Raw genomic sequence first — 21,455 nt, 5'->3', positions numbered from 1 at the left:
CCCCAACCACTCTTGCCCCTCTCCTCCCCACCCCAGGTACCAATATGCCACATTGGTATGGGTCCTTCCAGGCTCTTTCTGTAAATTCATACCATGTGTATTGTTTCTGCCCACAGAATTTCTGCAACACCCTGTTACCTGCACCAGGATTTATAATAGTGATACAGGTAGTGCTGACAAGTAGCAGGTGGTTAGTGGGTTATGTCTTCAGACTCTTATGAAAATGTTCTGCCCTGAGCCTGTTCTGTGCAGACCTATCAGAGGTGACTGCATTCCTCCCTTTAATGTTCACTGATTGTGACTTCAGGCAGTTTCCTCCTCTCACAGTGGGAGGGAGTGTGACTTGACCTCACAGGTGGTGGGGAGTCCGTGAGGCAAGGAGAGAGATGCTCACTTAGTGCCAGCCCTGACACCGGGAAGTGTGGTGTGGTGATGCAGGGTCCTAGGCCCCATCCACGTATCTGTGTGAGGCTGTTAAAATGCACACAGGAATGAGTCTCTGAATCTTGCTTTCTTCACAGGTGCGTCTTGGCAGGTTTTTCTGTTTCATAAACCAGATTTTCTTCCATACTCCACTCAGCATACTTATCTCAGAGCATACTCATTTGCATTCTCATAGCAACAGCAGCATATTCGGCATCAGGCAGGTCGAGCACGCCGTAGCTTGAGCTTGAGCGGGTTGCGTTGATCTCGATCGATGCTCCGTTTGGTGATGAAGTCTTTCCGGGTCATGGATGGATCCGCTGACCGGACGTGAGTGTGATGGACCCAGGTCGCGACGGCGTCTACCTTGAGAGCGGTGGGGGTCGTCAGCACCACAGTGTCTCCCGGCGGTGCCTTCTGACGTAGACCCAATCTCCTGGTCTGTGCTGATGAGGAGTTGGGGTTGGGCTGGTCTTGTAGATGGCGTGGAGGCGCATGGCCAAATGTCCTCGTGCACCCTCTGGAGCCCTCTCAAGGAAAGAGATTAAGAAAAGCCACCCAGTCCTCGCCAGTCTCAAGTCAGATTCCTCCTCTCTTGGAGAACTTCAAAGTCCTGATGGCTTCTAGGTAACCCTGTTTATCAATTACAGCAGCAACAGGTACCAAACCCTTGCAGTACATTTGACCAGATTCATTCCTGCCCACCTTTACAGGTTCTAAGGCCCATTGTTTTCCTTTAACCAGCAAGCTAAATGACACTGGCCTGTATTATTTAATTCAGCACAGGCAGGGGGAAGGGCCCATGGAATCCCTGCCCTGAGGAACTGTGAGCCCCACCCTTAAATGTCCCAATCAGACTAGAAAAGCCACAAATACCTTTTAAATCTACCCCAGAATTCCAAAATCCCAACCTAGCACAGAATATACTTCCACACTTACATGAACAAATAATTATACCCAAGTAGACATATAAACATCAAATAAACATCCAACTTACACCCTTTCAGTGAACAAGTACTTTTACAGTCTTGGGATCTTGAGCAGATAACAGGAACATAGCCCGAATCCCCTGATGGGGGCCTGACAGGAACAGGTGTGGAGGCCTCCCTTTCCCACATCCCAGGACAGGACTTTTGACCTATGTCTCATCCAGATAGAGACAGTACTCACATTGAACAAGGAAATCAAGACTAAATAGACACGATAACTAGATACATTCCCCATTAAGAACTTCGAGGTGCATGCCACATTTATACCACAAAATACCAACAAATCAGTTTCAGTTGTGTCGAGATACAGAACAAGTCCCTGAACAGAGGCAGTAGAAAACTGCCTAGGAATGCTTCTTTTCTACCTTTTTAAAAGATAGGCCAGATTCGAACCCTTAGCCAGTCCGAGCTTTGACTTCCCTCCAGAAGTCCCAGAGATGGTGAATACCATCTAGAAGCCATTCCTCCAGATAAAGGACAAGTCCCTTGGAGATTCTTGATAATCTACATCAGTAATCCATTCACACAATCCCCTAAAAGTTAAAGAGGAAGGAAAGAACCATTCAATGTCCTTCAAGAGGATTTCGGCGAAACAACAAAATCGACAGATTTAACACATTGGAAAACCAAGGCCAGAAGTACCCTCAGACGTTTCAGGGGTACCAAGGAAGGAGAAGCTAGGCCATGCTTTCCAGGTAGCTAGAACTTTTAAACCACAGTTTCTACCTGAAATAATTGTACTTTACTTTAGAAATTGGATTACTGCTATCCTGGCATAGCTGCTAAATTTCAAAATGGTCACAATTTTCCTGCTGGGGAATTCAAGAAGCAAACCCATAACTATTAAGGCCAAAACAGTCTCGGGTTTTTATTCTGTACACAGCAAAAGGTCAAGTTCAGCTCAAAACTATGCGCACTCGTTTTTAAACTGGTCTTTTCCTTTACATGTGCACAGAAATCCTAGATGCATTTATGAATTTGTAAAAGCTTTTCAATTCTCTATCTACAAGCCCTTTAAGAAATACAAGCTCTATTGTCGGACCTTATAAAGCCAACTGCTCAAAACATTGGTCTATCATACCACTAAAATTATATTAAGACCGTGATTGCTAATTTATTAAGTATTAAAAATATTTTCTTAAAAATAGTATTAAATAAATTCGAGAGGCAAGCACACCTTCTGCCCCATCCGCATTTCCGTAGTAAAATTCCGCCTTAAAGCTCCACCCCTGAAATTCCATCCTGCCTCAGTGAGCAGACATTCCTTTTGTGATTGACTAAGTCAGAGGGAGGGGCCTGCTGTTCCAAGATGGCGGCCCCCAGGGGAGCGGCATGCCATGCGGCCAACATGGCGGCTGCCAAGTCTGGCAGCTCAACATTGTGGTGGTCTAAACTGTTCTCTGACAGAAAAGATGATTTCCTCATTCTCACAATAAACAAGGGAAGAGCAAACCAAAACCCCTAAAAGATAGATGGCCAACATTATATTGCAGAACTTTTTTTAAAAATCTTAGGTAGCAAATTAAATATGCTAGCCCAAAACCCTATCCGAAAACGGACAGTGCGCACATTAGTTTTAAGCCAGCTTTTCTCCTAACACGTGCACAGAAATCCCAGACGCATTTACTTGGGGAGGGGGTGACCTGTTTCCACAGATCCTCACTCAGGCGGCCGTCCGACCGCCACACAAAGGAGCGGGGAGGGCAATCCTCCTCCCTCCACACTCGCACACTTTCACCAGACATTCATTCAGAGTTTAAACAATCCATTCAATTCCTAACAACTTCCCAACTCCTGAGGGAGCTCTAAAGCCTCCCCCAATCTCCTTGAAATGATCAATTACAATACCCAAAGGAGCAGTCTGAGTCCATCCCATAACATCCATCCAGTACAAACACAGAACACTAAACAGGGCCCGAAAATACAGCCTTCCAACTCCATGGAAGCAACTAGACGTTGGCCTTACGCCAAACTGGCAGGAGCGACCTGCCTTGTCTCAAATCCGCGAGGGGCATATCCATCCCTCATGAGGGGCATATCCATCCCTCCTGGGGAGCGGAACGTCTTCCAACTCTCCCCCGCCTGTGGTCGTTCACGGCGCGTCCGCCTAGACCCCTCAGGCAATTACAGATTCCAGAAACGAGCTCACACTGAACAGAACATACAAGGACACACACATACCGCGGTCAGTCAGACTCTTCGGATCGGGGGTCCCTCGATGGTCTTGGGAATCTCGGACGAGCCCCCAAATGTTGTGCCCAGATTTCAAAGTTCCCAAGACCCCCAGGGAGCCCGTCAGTCCGATGCAAAAGCAAAGAGTCATTCATTTCAAACCCGGGTTTGGCTCCCCTGCCACACTCACCGATGCAACGGTAAGCTCCAGTGGCCGAGAGAGTGTCTTTATTGTTTAAATATGTTTTTTTTATTGCTTAAAGTATTACAAAGGGTATTACATATGTGTTCTTTTTTCCCCCCCGCCCTTGACAGTCCCCTAGCCTCCCCTATCCCCCAGTGTCTTATGTCCATTGGTTATGCTTACATGCATGCATACAAGTCCTTTGGTTGATCTCTGGTTGATCTCTTACAATATGTCTCTTTGTTGTTTGTTTAGCTAGTGAAATTTCTGTTTGTGTCTCTTAAAAAATATGAATGTATTGCTAATCTGAGGAAGGTTAATTATTTACATGTCACCTAAAAATTAAGGCTAAGAGTTCTAACTAACCGGAAAGAAAGTATGGCTTTGGTGTAATGGAGGAAGTTAAAGAGAAATGTTGAAAGAAAGTTGAAGAAATGACAGGCCAGTAAGCCAAGACAAATAGAATAGGGAAACTGAGATGGTTAAATAGCAAATTGGAGCCATCTTGTAAATCCTGTCTTCCCTAAACCAAGGACACTTGGGAGTAAATAATTTGCATTTTGCCTCCCTAAACAGAGGTTAAATAGCTTATGTCAATGTACTCAGGGAGACTGATAGCAGAAATCTGATTAGTGTCATTTGCTGTCCACACCCAAGGACAAATGAAGTTAGAAAATAAGCCTTATTTTGATTAGTTCTTTTATTCAGATATTTCATTTTTTAAAAGGAGGCAACCCAGTCCCTCCCTGCAACATGGGTAATAGTTCCTCCTCAAACTCTACTGTCTTAGAACGTATGTTAAGAAATTTTAAAAAGGGGTTCAGTGGGGACTATGGGGTAAAACTAGTCCTCTGGGAGTGAAAAAGGATGTGTGAAATAGACTGGCCATCTTTTGGAGTAGAATGGCCATTGGAGGGCACATTGGATGTCAGGAATGTTCACAGAATTATCACAGAAGACCCAGATCATCCCGACCAGTTCCCTTATATTGACCAGTGGCTAGACATAGCAGAGCTTAAGCTGCTTTTGATCTGGTTTTGTGTATATAAGGAAAAAGGGCAGGCCCTCAGAAGGAGAATAAATTTCCTATTCTGCAGGAACCCCCTTAGGAAGCCCTGCCAGTCTGCCACCTCCATTCATGCCTCAAGCGGTACCCAGTGCCCCTTTGCCTAGCCAGGGAAGCTTAGATACACCACCTCCTTCCATCTCCCTCCAACCAGACTCTCCAGAGCAAGTTGGACGACATTTGCGCTCAGCTGATTGGGGACCCAAACCACTCCCAGCTTTCCAGATGCCTCTCTGAGAAATGTGGGGTCCTCATATAATTGGAAAAAACGAGACCCCATAAGAGGGGGATCGGTCTTTTACTACCAGCCTTTCACTACAACTGATCTCTTAAATTGGAAGCATCACACTCCCACTTATTCCAAAAAACCTCAAGCCATGGTTGACGTCCTGGAGCCAATTTTTCAGACCCATAAGCCCACCTGGGTCAACTGCAAGCAACTCCTTCTTATGCTTTTTAACACTGAGAATAATAACAGAAGCTCGGAAATGGCTCCAGACCCAAGCCCTGCTAGGGACATTAGACACAGACAGATGGGCCAGGGAGGCTCTCCCAGATGTGGAACCCAGATGGGACTGAATTCAGAGGATGAGAGGGCCAGATTAGAGAGATATTGGCTGGACTTCCTCCAGGGACTCTGTGCTGGGGCCAAGAAGCCCATTAATATGGCAAAGACCTCTTGAAGTTTTCCAGAGGCCTGATGAAAGTCTGGCAGCCTTTTATGAGAGACTCTGTGAAGCATATCGAGTTTACACTTCCTTTGACCCAGATGCCTCAGAGAATCAAACTATGGTCAATGCAGCTTTCGTTAGTCAAGCTCAGCCAGACATAAGGAGGAAGCTACAGAAGCTTGAAGGATTTGTGGGAAATAATGCAACTGAGCTACTAGAAAATAGAAAACAAGGTTTTCATTAATCCGGACAATGTGGCTAAAAAGGAGGTTGAGGAGAAACTAAAAAGCAAAGCAATTCTGCTGAAACTGGTTTGGCTCAGTGGATAGAGCATCGGCCTGGGGACTGAAGGGTCCTAGGTTCGATTCAGGTCAAGGGCATGTACCTGGGTTGCGGGCACATCCCCGGTGAGGGATGTGCAGGAGGCGGCTGATCAATGTTTCTCTCTCATCGATGTTTCTGACTCTCTATTTCTCTCCCTTCCTCTCTGTAAAAAATCAATAAAAATATATTTAAAATAAATAAATAAAATAAAATACCCTTTGTAATAAATTGACAACAGTAAGAAAACAGTTTTGTTTTTTTTTTTAAAAAAAGGCAATTCTGATTGCTGCAGCTGTTATAGAAGCTAGCTCCCAGAAAAGGAAAGGGAGACAACCAGAAGCCAAGTCAGGAAAAGGAAGGATGGATCTTAAACAGGACCAGTGTGCCTATTGTAAAGAATTAGGACACTGGAAGAATGAATGTCTGAGCTGCCAGAAGAAGCAGGCAAGGCCATCCAAACCACCCAGCCACTATCAGCCAGAGCCGCCTGAGGCAGACCTAATCGGTCTGGCAGCAGCCGACTCCAACAAGGAGAGACTGGGCTCTTTCCAACTGGGCCCTCATGAGCCCATGGTTGAAATGAAAATCAGGGGCCTGACTGTAAACTTTATGGTTGATACAGGGGCAGAGCACTCGGTAGTTACAGAGGATAGAAAGTAGCTCCCCTCTCAGGACAGGAAGTCACCATTATTGAAGCTACCAGGGACCATACCCACAGACCATTCTGCCGCCCCTGCTGATGTCAGTTAGGTGGCCACCAGATGGTTCATGAATTCCTGTACTTGCCAGATTGCCCGGTACCTCTACTAGGCAGAGACCCTTTAGCCAAAATGGGAGCAGAAATCACCTTTGCCTCAGCTGGCTCAGCACAACTGCACTTAGATGAGGAGACCTCTCCAATGATCCTGTCTTTAGCAGTGCCTAGGGAGGAATAATGGAGACTTTATACCTCCCAGTCAAAGGACTCACCATTAGAGCCTGAACTAGAGAAGGAATTCCCACTGGTCTGAGCAGAAGGAAATCCCCCAGGCTTGGCTAAGAACCATGCCCCACGCTAATTGACTTGAAGCCTGGGGCACAGCCTGTAAAACTTTGCCAGTATCCAATTCCAGGGAACGCATGCCTAGGTATCCAGGGCCACCTAGAATGACTACTTCAATGGGAACTTCTTAAGCAGCGTCAGTCTCCATGGAACAGCCCTCTCTTACCTGTCAAGAAGCCTGGGGCCAATGATTACCACCTGGTACAAGACCTGAGGGCTGTTAATGAGGCCGTTATAACCCTGCATTTGGTGCTGTGGAATCCATACACCCTCCTGGGACTTATTCTGTCAGAAGTGGAATGGTTTACATGTCTAGATCTGAAAGATGCCTTTTTCTACCTTCAGCTGGCATCCTCCAGTCAGCCCGTTTGCCTTCGAGTGGGAAAACCCAATCACAGGGGCTAAGGAACAGTTCACCTGGACCAGACTGCCACAAGGGTTCAAGAACTCCCCAGCTCTTTTTAGTGGAGCATTAGCAGCAGATTTGTCCAAAATTCCAAGACAGAACTTGGGGTGCATTCTATTCCAATATGTAGATGACCTCCTACTGACTAGCTTCACACCAGCTTAGTGTTGGGAAGGAACACGAACTCTTCTAAGACTCTTAACTGAAACAGGTTACTGGGTATCCAAAAGGAAGGCTCAAATCCGTCAGAGGGAAGTCAGATCTGAATTCCCGAATTCCTAGAGGCAGCAGGGTTCTGTCGAATTTGGATCCCAGGATTCTCAGATCTAGCTAAGCCTCTCTATGAAGCCTTAAAAGGAGAGGAAAAGGCACCCATTAACTGGGGTCCTGAACAGGAAAAAGCCTCAAGACCATAAAGACAAAGCTCGCTCACCAAGGCGCTGGCCCTAGGGCTCCCAGATGTGACATGGGACTTTAACCTTTTCATTCATGAGAACGGGGTAGCCCTAGGAGTTCTGACTCAGGAGTTGGGACCCTGGCAGAAGCCAGTAGCCTACCTCTCCAAACATATTGACCCAGTTGCCTCCGGGTGGCCCCCATGCCTCAGGGACCTTGCAGCCATGGCCTTATTAGTCAAAGAGGCAGACAAGCTCACTCTGGGACAGAACTTAAATGTTAAAGTGCCTCATGCTGTTGTCACCCTAATGGGAGCTAAGGGGCAACATTGGCTGACTCATGCCCGGATGACTCAATACCAAGGGCTCCTATGTGAAAATCCATGAATAAGATTAGCTTTCTTATCTGTAGCTTTCTTAATCCTGCCACTTTCCTACCCATCGCAGAGGGAACCCCTGAGCATGATTGCCTGGAAGTCCTAGAGGAGGTTTGCTCCAGCTGTCCAGATCTAACAGATAAGCCTCTACAGCAGTGGTTCTCAACCTTCCTAATGCTGCGACCCTTTAATACAGTTCCTCATGTTGTGGTGACCCCCAATGTTATTGTTACAATTGAACATAATTAAAGCATAGTGATTAATCACAAAAACAATATGTAATTATATATGTTTTCCAATTGTCTTAGGCGACCCCTGTGAAAGGGTCGTTCGACCCCCGAAGAGGTCGCGACCTACAGGTTGAGAACCGCTGCTTTACAGAATCTGGACTTAGTATTGCTCACAGACAGCAGTAGCTTCCTAGATGAAGGAAAAAGATGAGCCGGGTATGCAGTGGTATCAAACTTTGAGATAATAGAGGCACAGGCCCTGCCTGAAGGATGGTCAGCGAGGAGGACAGAACTTTGGGCCCTAGTCAGAGCCTTAAATCTCAGTAAGGATAAGCATGCCAACATCTACATTGATTCATGCTATGCCTTCGCTACCCTGCATATCCAGGGGGACATATACAAGGAAAGGGGGCTCCTGACGGCCAGAGGAAAAGGAATAAAAAATCAGAATGAGATCCTGAAGTTACTAGAAGCAGTATGGGAGCCCAAGGAAGTAGCAGTCATTCATTATAGAGGACACCAAAAAGGAAAAGACTCAGTGTCAGAAGGGAACCGTCACACAGACGCAGCGGCAAGGCTAGCTGCTAAGGAGCGGGCGGTGCCATCTGGATCATGTTGGTTCCTGAATTACCTGAACCTCCCAAATACACCCCTCAAGAAGAAGAAAAGACCCAACGAGAAGGGGGTAAAAGGACGAGGGAAGCTCTCAAAGTTGCAGAACTGAACACCTGGATCCACCACTCCCGGGTAAACGCAGCCCACCAGCTGGACAATCAGCATCTAGAGTGGAAGGTGACCTCTTACCTGAACCACCCCCTGTGGGTCATCTTCAAGAAGATGGCAGGCCTGGCTGACTGAGCTGAATCTCCTTATCCCCTACAAGTGTCACCGGAACCCCAGACTGGTACTGGGAGGAGAACTTCGCTGCCCTTGCTACTCCAATCACCCCCTTGGGGAAGATGGTGAAGACTTGGGATACTGAATCCCCTTTTTCTCCTCCCCCCCCCCCCCCCCCCCCCCCCCGCCTTCAGCAGGAAGTAGCTAGAATGGGCTGTTATCCAAGGGTAAAGAGAAAGGGAAGGGAAGGAGCAGTTGAAGCCTGAGGTCTGGATAGTTGGATAAGAAGTAAAACAGACTGGCTGTAGGAAATAACCATTGGTTTCTAGGGAGATCTGGTAGTCAACCTGTTGGGACTATGGGTATCCGGTAGTTCTAGTTTGACTGTGGTGTTGCAACCTGATGGTGGGAGATGGCCTTTTGTTATATTGCCCTGTGACCTTGTAAAGCATAAAGGGGCTTGGGCGATTAGTGGGGTGTGTGGAGTGATAGGACCTGTGACTGGGAGGGAGGAAGGAGCTACCTTAGTAAGAGATAGAATATAAAAACAGAAAAGAAGGGAGGCTTGATTTGCCTGGGCTGTGAGATAATTACCTGGTAGGGTGTCTGCTTTTTCAGAAAATATAGTTCCCTTTTCCTTTTTATAAGCTAGAGTGATTTTGGCCTGATTTCATCTCTCGATTGGTATAGGGATGGTGGTATACACTGAAGAGGAGAGGGGGAGGCAGAGCCAGCAATTCCCGGCTAAGGAGGGAATGGGTAAGGTTAAGTGTTCGTTTGAGATGAGTGGAGGTGAGAAAGTTTCTTATGGGTGTAGGAGAGGAGGGCTGGAATAGGATGAGAAGGAGAGTTAATTCACACTTCCAGGCTGGGGATTGTCACAAGGGGGAAAGGGTATGTTTAGGATTTAGGAAGAAGGAAATCTCTTCCCATGGCTAATCGAAGTCCCCTAATAGAAGGAAGTCCCATAGAAAGGTGAGAATCCTGATGCGAAGAGGGAGAGGGAGCAGTAGCTAGGACCTGGAGGATTTGTATCGGGAGAGGAGGTGGGCTTTCAGGCAGGTCAGGGTTATTAGGGTACATAGGGAGCACCTGCAGGAGTGCTCACTCATTTGTCCTCTTCTCCTGGGATGTGGGTAAGGTGGAGTCTGGTGGCTGTAATACTTAGGGGACTCCAGCGCATGTGATGGAGGTGTTCTGGGGATGGGTTGTCATCTGGAAAGGTGGAACCATGGGGTATGCCCTGATAGTTTAGCTGCATTGAGGCAGTTAAGAGTATCTGATAAGGGCCTTGCCTTCAGGGCTGTCAATTATTGATGGATTTCCTTTAGGAGGAGTAAGGGGGATGTCTCCTGTAAAAGGTTGAGGGAAGATCTGATCAGCATGTTCTTCAGTAATTGTCAGATGCAATTTAAAATGGGGACATAGTCTCTGAGAGGGGTCTCTGTGCAAGGAAGTTCCCTAATAAGAAGAGTCTTCCATACATGAGCTCAAAGAGACTAAGAAAGGAGGGTGCATGGGAGGATTGCCCTGATGTGCATAAAGGCTAGAGGCAGGAGAGAAGTTTAAGGTTCTTTAGTTTTGAGAGTTCATTTAATTAGGTGAGACTCAATTAAGAATTTGCCTTTTCTACCTTGCCTGAAGATTGGGCTGGTAGGGGGATATAAGATTCACTGGATGTTCAGAGTGGAGGGGACCTGGTGAGTTTTTTGAGATCTGAAAGCAGGTCCATTATCTGATTGTAATGAGGTGGGTTAGACCTAGTGGGGAATGGCTTCTACCCACCCTGAGACAGTATCTACCAGGGTTAAAAGATACTTGTTTTTTTGTTTGTTTGTTTTGTTTTTAATATATTTTATTGATTTTTTACAGAGAGGAAGGGAGAGGGATAGAGAGTTAGAAACATCGACCAGAGGGAAGCATCGATCAGCTGCCTCTGGCACACTCCCCACTGGGGACATGCCCACAACCAAGGTACATGCCCTTGACCAGAATTGAACCTGGGACCCTTCAGTCTGCAGGCCGACGCTCTATCCACTGAGCCGAACCGGTCAGGGCAGATACTTGTTTTTTGTTTTGTTTTGTTTTTTGTTTGTTTTTTAATAGGGGGCATGTGAGTGAAGTCAATCTGCCAGTCTTGTCCAGGGATTTGGCCCTTGACTGATGAGTGGGGGGGAAAGAGGTCTAATCTAACCTGTCCTTGTGGAGATACTGAGTAACAAGTAGAACAGGTTTGAGGGATATCTTGCAGTAGGGAGGCTAGGTTGGACATGTGATGAGGGGTTTTCAGAGTTGTAAATACATCCTATATGTAGGGAATTGTGAATAGTCTGTAAGATATCAGGGGCCTGTCCCTGGGGAAGGGTATGTTTTCCCTGAAATTTTAACCATGGATCTTCCTGAGTGGCCCCAAGAGCTAATAGGGACTGAAGTTCCTCTGGGGTGTATTAGGGTGTTATATGGGGTACAGCTAAGAGCTGGGGAAATAGAGGCTTCCTCTGAGCCGCTGCTTTGGCCTCCTGGTCTGCTTTGTTATTTCCCTGTAATATGGGATCATTCCCTACTTGGTGTCCTTTGTAGTGTATGACTTTTTTTTTTTTTTAAATATATTTTATTGATTCTCCACAGAGAAGAAGGGAGAGAGACAGAGAGTTAGAAACATCGATGAGAGAGAAACATCGATCAGCTGCCTCCTGCACACTCCCCACTGGGGATGTGCCCGCAACCAAGGTACATGCCCCTGACCGGAATCGAACCTGGGACCCTTCAGCCCGCAGGCCGGCGCTCTATCCACTGAGCCAAACTGGTTCGGCAGTAGTGTATGACTTTTAAGAAGGCTAGAAAAGGGGAGGGGAGAGAGGTTCCTAAATACCAAGCAGGAAGGCCTGTGAGGCTTTCAGTGATGGTGTCAAGGACTGGGAATAAGCGATGGGAATAAAGAAAGTCTAGGCTCAGATATAAGGACTTAAGCAACAGTAGCCTGGGTGGGGCTACTTTAGCTTCCTAGGAGAGAAGGGGTCCCTTCAGATGTCCGGGGTGATCAGGCCCTGACTCAGTGGACAAACTTTCAGTAGAACTTTCACAAGCATTTCTACCCATTCACAGATAACCAGCTTTAGCCTAAAAGTAAGCAACCAGCATTTCTTAGATTGACATTTATCAACACACTTTAAGCACACTCTTACTTTCAAGAAAATATACGTTCAACGAAGTACAAGAGACCTTCTATAATAAAAAACTAAGAGCAGGTGAATTTAAATGTGTCTAGCAATCAATGTTTCAGTATTGTATGCTATTTTAAAATAATTAGATGTTTATCATTTAACCCAGCAATGCTCCAAAGCCATTAAGTCACCAAAGACTTTGGAAAATTATGTAAAGGCCCATGAGCCTGGAGAAAAGGACAGGAGGGGGCGGGGAGCAGGCCCAGCAGCCTGTTCCCAGGCCTCTAGCCGCTTGGATTCAAAACTGCCACATTTTTCCTTCGAGATAACATGCTACGGTTTGGGAGATAATGAGTTCAGCTTCTGATAATAGCCAGACTGTTAAGCAAGCATTTGTAGTTTTGCAGTAAAGAAAGTTGTTCTTTGGGAAAGGTGGCGGGGGTAGGTGGGTGTTGGTGAGAAGGCACTGAGGTCAGAGCAGTTTTCAGAGCATTAAAGGGGTGAATGCTGGCCTTGGGATTTAAAGGCTCAGTGAGTGGTCCCTTTGCTCAGTGGGAGAAGACTAAAGTTGGGAACCCAGAGGTGAAAGTATTCAGCGAGCCCAAGAAAGGAGGCCATTTCTAGTTCAGAGGAGGGGACAGTCATGGAGGAGATAAGGAGATAAGGCGTTTACAGTCCAAGGAATGGCTCGGCCTTGTGAGGTCAGAGTGAAACTGAGGTAGGTGACTATGGTTTGGGACAACTGGGCTTTATGAGGGGATGCATGGTAGCACTGGCCAAGCACCGAGGTAGAATGAGAAGAGTGAATGAGGGTATTTAGTAAGATGCAGTGTAGAGGTGAGATGGCTAATGGCTATGAGATTAATCCGTCAACCCCATAATGGAGACTGAGGAGGGGCCAAGGGTCCCAGTGAATTCAGAGAGGGCAGAATAACTGGCCCCAGTGTCAATTAAAAAGGAGATTGGCTTACCTGCCACCACAGTCGTTACCCGAGTCTCTGCCCTGGTGATGTAAGTCTGTGGGGCCCTGTTGGGGCCTGGGCAGCTTCTTCGGTGGCCAGTCCCAGGAGGTCTGGGAGCTCCAAACCGGATCCAGAGGGCGGCCTTGCTGGACTGGCTGAGGTCCGACGTGGAGGGGCCAGACTACAATCTAATTTCCAGTGGCCTTCCCTTCCACACCTTGGGCAGGGCCCAGGCGGGGGTCTTGGGTTTGAGCAGGACTTGGTTGTTTGAATATCCCTCCTTGTTGCATTTGAAGCATGGGCCTGGAGGAGGCTTAGCCCTTGACTTACCCTCCGTAGGGGTTCATGAGAGTAGTGGCTCGGAGCTGGAAGGCCTCCTTCTGGGACGCAGCCTTGGCCTGATCTCGCCTTTGTTTTGGGACTTGGGTCTCCTCATCTCTATTATTAAAGATCTTAAAGGCTGGGTTAATGAGATCTTTCTGAGGGGTTTGTGGACCTCTGTCTATTTTTCAGTTTGTGATCTGTGTCCGGGGCTGATTGGGATATAAAATGGGTGTTCAGAAGAAGGGTTCCCACTGGGGAGGTGGGGTCTAAGGCGGTCAGTTTCCATAAGGCCTCCGTGAGGCAGGAGAGGAGGAGAGCTGGGTTTTCGTCAGGGCCTTGAGTGATTTCATTAAGTTTGTCATAATTGACCACAATACACTCAGTTCCTGCTGCCTCCCTCAGGGGTCGAATGGGTGCAGGAATAGAAGAAGCTGTTGGGGAGGGTGGTCTATGGGTGGCCTGAGAGCAAGTGTTAGATGGGAAAAGGCTGTTTTGGAGCTTGTGTTCTTGGGATTTAGGCTCTCAGGGGCTGGGGAGAAGGTGGTGCTGGTTAGGAAGGTTTGGGGTTGGGAATCTACTGCAGGTGAGGGAGGCGATGTATAAGGGGGTGGAGGTCAGTGGTATGCTGGGTCAAATGTAGATTCAGAATCAGAAGTGTTAGGGGTACGATGTTTTGTGTGAAGGAGAAGGATCTGATGGGTAGAGCAGGACTGAGAGAGAGGATTGGGACTGAAGGATGAAAAAGGCCTGAACGTAGAGAATCTCTGACCATTTTCCATTGCAGTGACAGTAATTATCTAAATTGCCCAGTGTGTTAAAATTGAAGTGCTGTTTTTTAAACCTGGACGCCTTTGGGCTTTTGGGCTTTTGGGCCTTTTTAAAGTTTCTTGAGCATTTTTAAATAGAAGTAAATTTGGGTTTCACAAAAAAAAAAAAAAAAAAAAAAAATTGAAAGCGCTGTTTTCAGGCCATTGAGACTTATTATCTAGTTTATGTTATGGCCAAACGGCGGTGTTACAAAATAAAGTGAGGTGACTGGGCATGATCTCCCCGCCGCGAGTGTGCAGAGGGAGTGTGGCGTGGCCCACGAGAGAGGAAGGGTGAGTGACAGACCACAAATCCAGGGTAGGCGTCCCTGCTGTTAAAGAAATCACCATGAGAAATGAGAGGTGACCCTCTGGACTGGGCGTCCCCAATCCAGAAGCTCCCAAAGCCAAATGGCTGAGGAGTCTTCTGGCCTAGTGCTAGGACTTTTGAGACGAGAGACTTCTGAGAAGTCAGTGAGAGAGAGTGGGCAGAAGACCCGGGGCAGGGGAATTGTGGAACATCACTCACCTAGAGAAGATTGGCCGGTGTGGGGATGGAGAGTCAGCAATGGAGAAGGAGAGATTCCTGGTCCGGAGTCCTCCTTGGCTGACTGGAGTGGGGTGGGGGGAGTGGGGGGGGGGGCGGGGAGGGGGGCGGTGTCCCGTAAGGGATGGAGGCCTGATCAGGCAAGGCTGGCAATCGAGTCACCCAAGTAGGATTCAGAGGTAAGCCCAGGTCGAGCTGCCACTACCTACTGCTCTCCAAGTAGCAAACTTGGGGTGACTGAAGCCAGGGCGATGGCTCCCCATCCTCGTGGAACCCTCCTGGGTTTCTGGCACCAAATGTTAGGTCCCCAAAGGAAGAACGCATGAGACCAGAATGGTGAGGGATTATGAATTTATTGGAGCATCCCCATGGGCACCAGGTGGCTGAGCCTGCATGGCTCCAGCACCCCAGTGACGGGAGTCAGCAGTTTTTAAAGGACTTTGGCGGGCTTTTTCTGGGTGGAGAATTCTCTGTGCAGATCTGGATTCTGGGAAGTCCGGAGGGGAGAGATAATGGTCTTAGCAAGTGGACTGTGGTCTAGACAAGTGGAATGTCCACTGTGAAGTGGCCTAAAGGTCAGTTCCCAGGGGAAGGGATAGAGTCAATTGTTCAATCAAACCTAACACATATATGCTCCTTACTTCACTGCTTTTAAATAAAATCAGTTCCAGTGTGCCAGCAAAATGCTTTTTGCTCAGTATGGTGACATCTGATCTACTAGAGGTTGACTTTTAAAATGCAAGTTTTCATCATTAATGAAAAGCACACCAGGAAGAGATGGAGGTATCCTCTCTCCCCTGCAGCTGTGTACAACCTGTATCATAAATCTAGTTTACGGAGTCTGATGGGAGAAGCTGTGAGAGTGGGCATTTAGCAGAACATCTCCTACGCAGCATGGGAGCAGCCTTGTATGACTTGCTCTGGCATGAAAAACAAATGATTCCCCCCCCCTCCCCGACCATCCCCCCCACCACCACAGGACCTGCTGGCCCACATCTTCCAGCCTCTCCTCCCACCTCTCACTCTGCTCCCCCCTGCTCTCTACTTCAGCTACATGGCTCAGACTCACCATTCTCTTTCTTGATGCAGGGGTTTTGCACATGCTATTCCTTCTCCCTGAAGTACTTTTCCCTGCATTTTTTATCTAGTTAAATCCTCTCATCATTCAAGTCTCTGCTCAGGTTTTCTGTTCCCAGAGAAGCCTTCTTGGACCCCCAATACATGTTATTGTGGATTCCTGTACCTTTCCTTGATAGCATTTATCATCTTTACTTTTATATTTGTGGTTATTTCAGTAAGCTATGCCCCCTCCCCCTTTAGAACATAAGCTCCATCAGGCAGGGCAGGAACCAGGTCTTGGTCACTGCTGACACGTAGTATGCTCATGAATGTTTAACAACTGGCTACAGGGTAAGGTGGGGGAGAGGGGATTAGCTGATTTACAGCATTTGCTGATTTTCATGTTGTAAATCTTGTACCATGGCTGATTTTAAGCCACCAATGTGATTTAGACCAAAATTCCCAACATTTTAACAATGGACTCTTGCTGGCTTGTATGAGCTGGCTCCCACTCACTGCTGCAGCCAATACCCCAGCACCCACACAAATTTGCTGAATGAATGAATGAATGAATGAATGAAACTAGTTCCACAGAATTAGCTTCCTCGATCTGCCCCAATCCATGGCATACTCTCCATCTGTTGGCTACAGATTTTTTTAAAAAACAAAACTATGATGATTTCATCAAGACAAATGTGTTCAGTGTAAAAAAGTATTCTACGGGTCCAACGCTCCCACTTCTTTTTCTGGCTCTCACATATCCTTCCCTGGGTGTAATTAGAGCTTTGCTTGCTATGAGTAGTGACTGATTAGTGACTCATGAGATTAGTGAGTAGGTCTTGGCAAACATTTCATTTTTTAATGAAATCAAGTAGAAAGGGGTATCAGAGGGTATGAGAGTTTGTCTCAGGTGGTAGGAAGTGTTGTTTTGTGGAACTTGTTGTGATCATGTGTTCATCCTGAGTTGTGACGTAAGGTGACCTTCTTGGAGTCAAGAAGTTTTGAAAGCCACTGTGGTTGATAGCAATGCTTTTTAAAAAATTAATGAATTTTATTTTTTAGAGCACTTTTAGATTATTAGCAAAATTGAGTGGAAAGTACAGAGAGTTCTCATATATTCCCTGTCCCCACACAGACACAACTCTCCCATTACTAACATCTCACACCAGAGTGGTTACAGTGGGTGAACCTACATGGACACATCATTATCACAGAAAGTCCATAGTTTTCATTAGGGTTCACTGTTGGTGTTGTACATTCTATTGGTTTAGACAAAGGTATAATGACATGTATTATGACAGTATTGTACAGAGTAGCTGCACTGACCTAAAAATCTTCTGTGCTCTGTCTGTTCATCCCTCCCTCATCTGGCAACCACTTATCTTTTTACTGTATCTTTAGTTTTGCCTTTTCAGACTATCATATAGTTGTGAAATAGGAATTTTAGGGGAATATAGGCAGGTGTAGGGAATTTTTAGAATTGGGGGTCCATGGAAAAAACACAGGGCTATAGACTGAGAGAAGTTACATTTCCATAAGACAGGAAAGCTGGGAGAAGGTGCATTTCTGTAAAACAAGGGAACAGCAACAGTTACATTTTCATAAGACAAGGGAGACTGGGAGAAGTTTCATTTCCATAAGACAAGGGAACTGGGAGTAGCCAAAAAGTCTATATTTACAAAATAAAGAAGGAGGAGGAAAACCCAGAGGGCATAGGAGGACAAGGAGGAAGAAGGGCCTCATGAGTTACCAATTCAAAAGGGAATATTGACCAATCAGAAGGGAGATCAGGACACAGGGACTTGCAGCCTTTATAAACCATGGAAACAGGAAGTCGGCGGGACTCTTTCCCCCTTCCCACGTGGCAGTCTGTGCTGTGAGATTCTTTCCCTACCCCCACATGGGAGTCTGTACTTGTTCTTCAATAGATTTCCACCTTTGCTATAGCACCTTCCATCTGTGGATTCATTCTTTGACTCCAACGGACAAAGAATCGGGGGAACCATCCTGCCCAGGGGAACACCATCTGTTCCAATCCAAAAATCCCGTATCAGTTGGAATCATACAGTATATTGCTTTTCAGATTGGCTTCTTTCACTTAGTAATATGCATTTAACTCTTTTTGTGCTTGATAGTTTTTTTTTTTTAGCACTGCATAATATTCCATTGTCTGCATGTACCATAGGTTACCAACCTGAAACCGGACACAATGGGTCTGAGGCTGCCTGTCAAATTAAGCAGAGACAGGGTTGAATCACATATGAGCATTCATTCCAATAATGCCGGCAGTATGAGGAGAGCAGTCAGTCACCCTGGAAATTCTGACCCCACACACCAGTTGGCTGCTTATATACATACGAGGGAGAAGATAACTCCGTGCAGCTGCAAGCTGCAAGTGTAATGTGGAAAGGGGAGGTGAGGGTCTGCAGTCCGGCCTTCAGAAGCTCAAAGTCTGATAACGAGGTGACTAATCTCCTATGATGTTACAAACAGCTCAGCCCGTTCCTGGGACCAGAGAATGGTCAGGGTTCCTGAGAAAAACTCCCAGAGGGGGTCAGGGTCCAGGCACAGTAACCAAATCAAAGCATGTCCTGTCCTTGGTCTGTTCTCAAAATGTATTTCTTTTCTGAGTAATGGACCCATGGAGGCATCTTACCTTTTTTAAAGTCTTGTTTCATCCTCCAGTTTCCCAGGATCTGTAAGAAAACTACTTATCTATAGTTAGTAAGTGAATAATTATTAGACAACTGTGGCTCTATTCTATATATATCTAAACTAATAAAAGAGAAAAATGGTAATTGGCGTACGACGATACCCTTTTCATTGGCTAATCAGGGCTATATGCAAATTAACTGCCAACTAAGATTGGCAGTTAACTGCCAACTAAGATTGGCAGTTAACTGCCAACTAAGATTGGCAGTTAACTGCCAACAAGATGGCAGTTAACTGCCAACAAGATGGCAGTTAATTTGCATATGTAGGCACAATGCAGGGAGGCGAAAGGGAAAGCAGGAAGAAGCCCCCTGCCACTGACAGTGATCGGAAACCCAGGGGGGAGCTAAGAGGTGGGGGGCAGGGCAAAGGCGGCCCTGGGGCCGCCTTTGCCCTGCCCCCCAGCCATGATCGGAGAATCAGGCGCCTTTTCCACCCTGGCCAGTGATAGCAGGAAGTAGGGGTGGAGCCAGCGATGGGAGCTGGGCATGGTCAAAGCTGGCAGTCCCAGGAGCTAGGGGCCCCTTGCCTGGGCCTAAAGCGGAGCCCACAATCGCGGGGCCGCTGCAGCTGTGGGTCCCCGCTGCCCGGGCCGAACGCCTCAGCCAGAGGCATCCTGCAGGGGCAGGGGCGGAGCCCGCGTGATCGCAGCGCCCCCCGCTGCCACTGCAGGTCCCCGCTGCCCGGGCCAGACGCCTAGGCCAGAGGCATCAGGCCTGGGCTGAGGGCAGAACCAGTGATGGGGGGAAATGAGGGTCCCCTGCCCAGGCCTGACACCTCTGTCAGAGGCATCAGGCTTGGGCAAGGGGCCGATCCTGCGATTGGAGGGTGATGGGGGTCAACGCCTGAGGGTTCCCAGTATGTGAGAGGGGGCAGGCTGGGCTGAGGGACACTCCCCCCCGCCCCACACCCAGTGCACGAATTTCGTGCACCGGGCCCCTAGTATATATATATATATTTGACTTCAGAGGGGAAGGGAGAGGGAGAGAGAGAGATAGAAACATCAATAATGAGAGAGAATCATTGATCAGCTGCCTCCTACATGCCCCCCACTGGGGGTCGAGCCTGCAACCTGGGCATGTGCCTCTGACTGGAATTGAACCCAGAACCCTTTAGTGCACAGTCCAACGCTCTATCCACTGAGCCAAACCAGCAAGGGTGGCTCTATTCTTATTACATGCCCTTCCCCACTATCATTTACCCCCTGTTAGTATTATCATCTCATATCTATGAGATTAGTTTTATATGGAAGGTGTCCTGTTATTGAACTATATTAGTCCTGGCCTATTATATTTTCCCTTTATGGATTTTGGCTTTGAATTCTTTCAAGGAAAGGGGGCATTGGATCTCTTCTGTAATTGCTTCCTGCTGATGGAGGCAGAGTCTTAAAGTCCTCCATGTCTGACAGGTGAAGGAGGGAGCCAAAAAGGGGAAAGCGATTCATGTTTCATTGATTCTATTAAACCATAAATCCAAACCATTGAGTCTTATTTTTAGGACACAGTGATGTAGATGGCTTCTACAGTGAGGCCCATACTGTGTGAATAAGAAATTAGTTAAGCGGGGGCATAGGTATACATTCTATGAAACAGAAGGATACAAAACATAAAGGTTAATATATACAGTAAATCATAAAGCAGTTGAGAAGATTTCCAGATGTAAGGCTTCTGCTGGAATAAAATCACACAGTGACAACCTGATAGATTGTCTGTAGTTAGAACATTGTCTGCAGTTAGAACATTGTCTGCAGTTAGAACATTTCTGGTGATGTCATCAGGTGCTGAGGTCTGTATGTCATACACAGATACAACCTTAAAACAAAACTCTGAAGAAAATTAACTGCATTTGGAATTCATTACCTACGATTGGGTACTATGGTTTCCATCAAAACACATTTTTCTCCCTAAGATTACCCTCATTTTAATCAAAGAGCCAAACCAAGACTAATTTATTTTCTGCATTAAGTTGTGTTCCAGTTTGGCTTGATTGTTTGCATAAACACAACAGGAATGGCAATTGATCATATAGGCTTTTTAAATCTGCTTTGCCAGAATCTCACAATAAAGTTTCCTCTCAGGGAAAAAGAGCCAAGCCACACAGTTGCCATCAGGCTTTTCCTGCAATACCTACAGGTTTGGGTAAATTCCACAAGTTTTTGAGGTCCCCACAGGTGTCTTGAGGTTCCTTCTTGCTATCTTCTAGGAAAGCAACCTTCATTCCTTACCTGGAAAGACCACCATGAACCCTGTGACCAAGCAAGGTACCACACTATTTATCCAAGGGGTTTATCGGCTTCAAAGTCTATCTTTATTCCTTAGAGCTTTCTGGTGACATCCAGAGTCCTGGCATGCCCCTCTCAGACATGACATTCTAGCAAAATCTTGGTTAATAAAATCACAATTGGAAACTGGCTTATGTCCTGTTATGAAGAAATCAGATTATTATTGTATTTATGCAAATAAACACCTTGCCATGAGAGCAATAATACTCAGTAAGAGTTTCCAAATTACAGAGGGATCATGTAGGGAGAAAAATATAAATGCCTCAATATTGCTTATGAAAGTATAATTTACCAAATTGCTTTAAGAAAAGAAATAAGATTCCTTATGTCTGGAAAACAAGAAGATTAAAAATCAGCAATATATTTTTAATTACAAAAACTATCATTGTTTTTAGTTCATTCAGTACTATAATCAAATTCTGTTTCTCTTGATTTTTCTTGCCAATGTTTATATAAATCCAGATACTCTATAGAGTTCTAATAA

This window comes from Myotis daubentonii, chromosome 15 (assembly GCF_963259705.1).
Source record: "Myotis daubentonii chromosome 15, mMyoDau2.1, whole genome shotgun sequence".
Classification (NCBI taxonomy): domain Eukaryota; kingdom Metazoa; phylum Chordata; class Mammalia; order Chiroptera; family Vespertilionidae; genus Myotis; species Myotis daubentonii.
Note: the sequence above shows the minus strand (reverse complement) of the source record.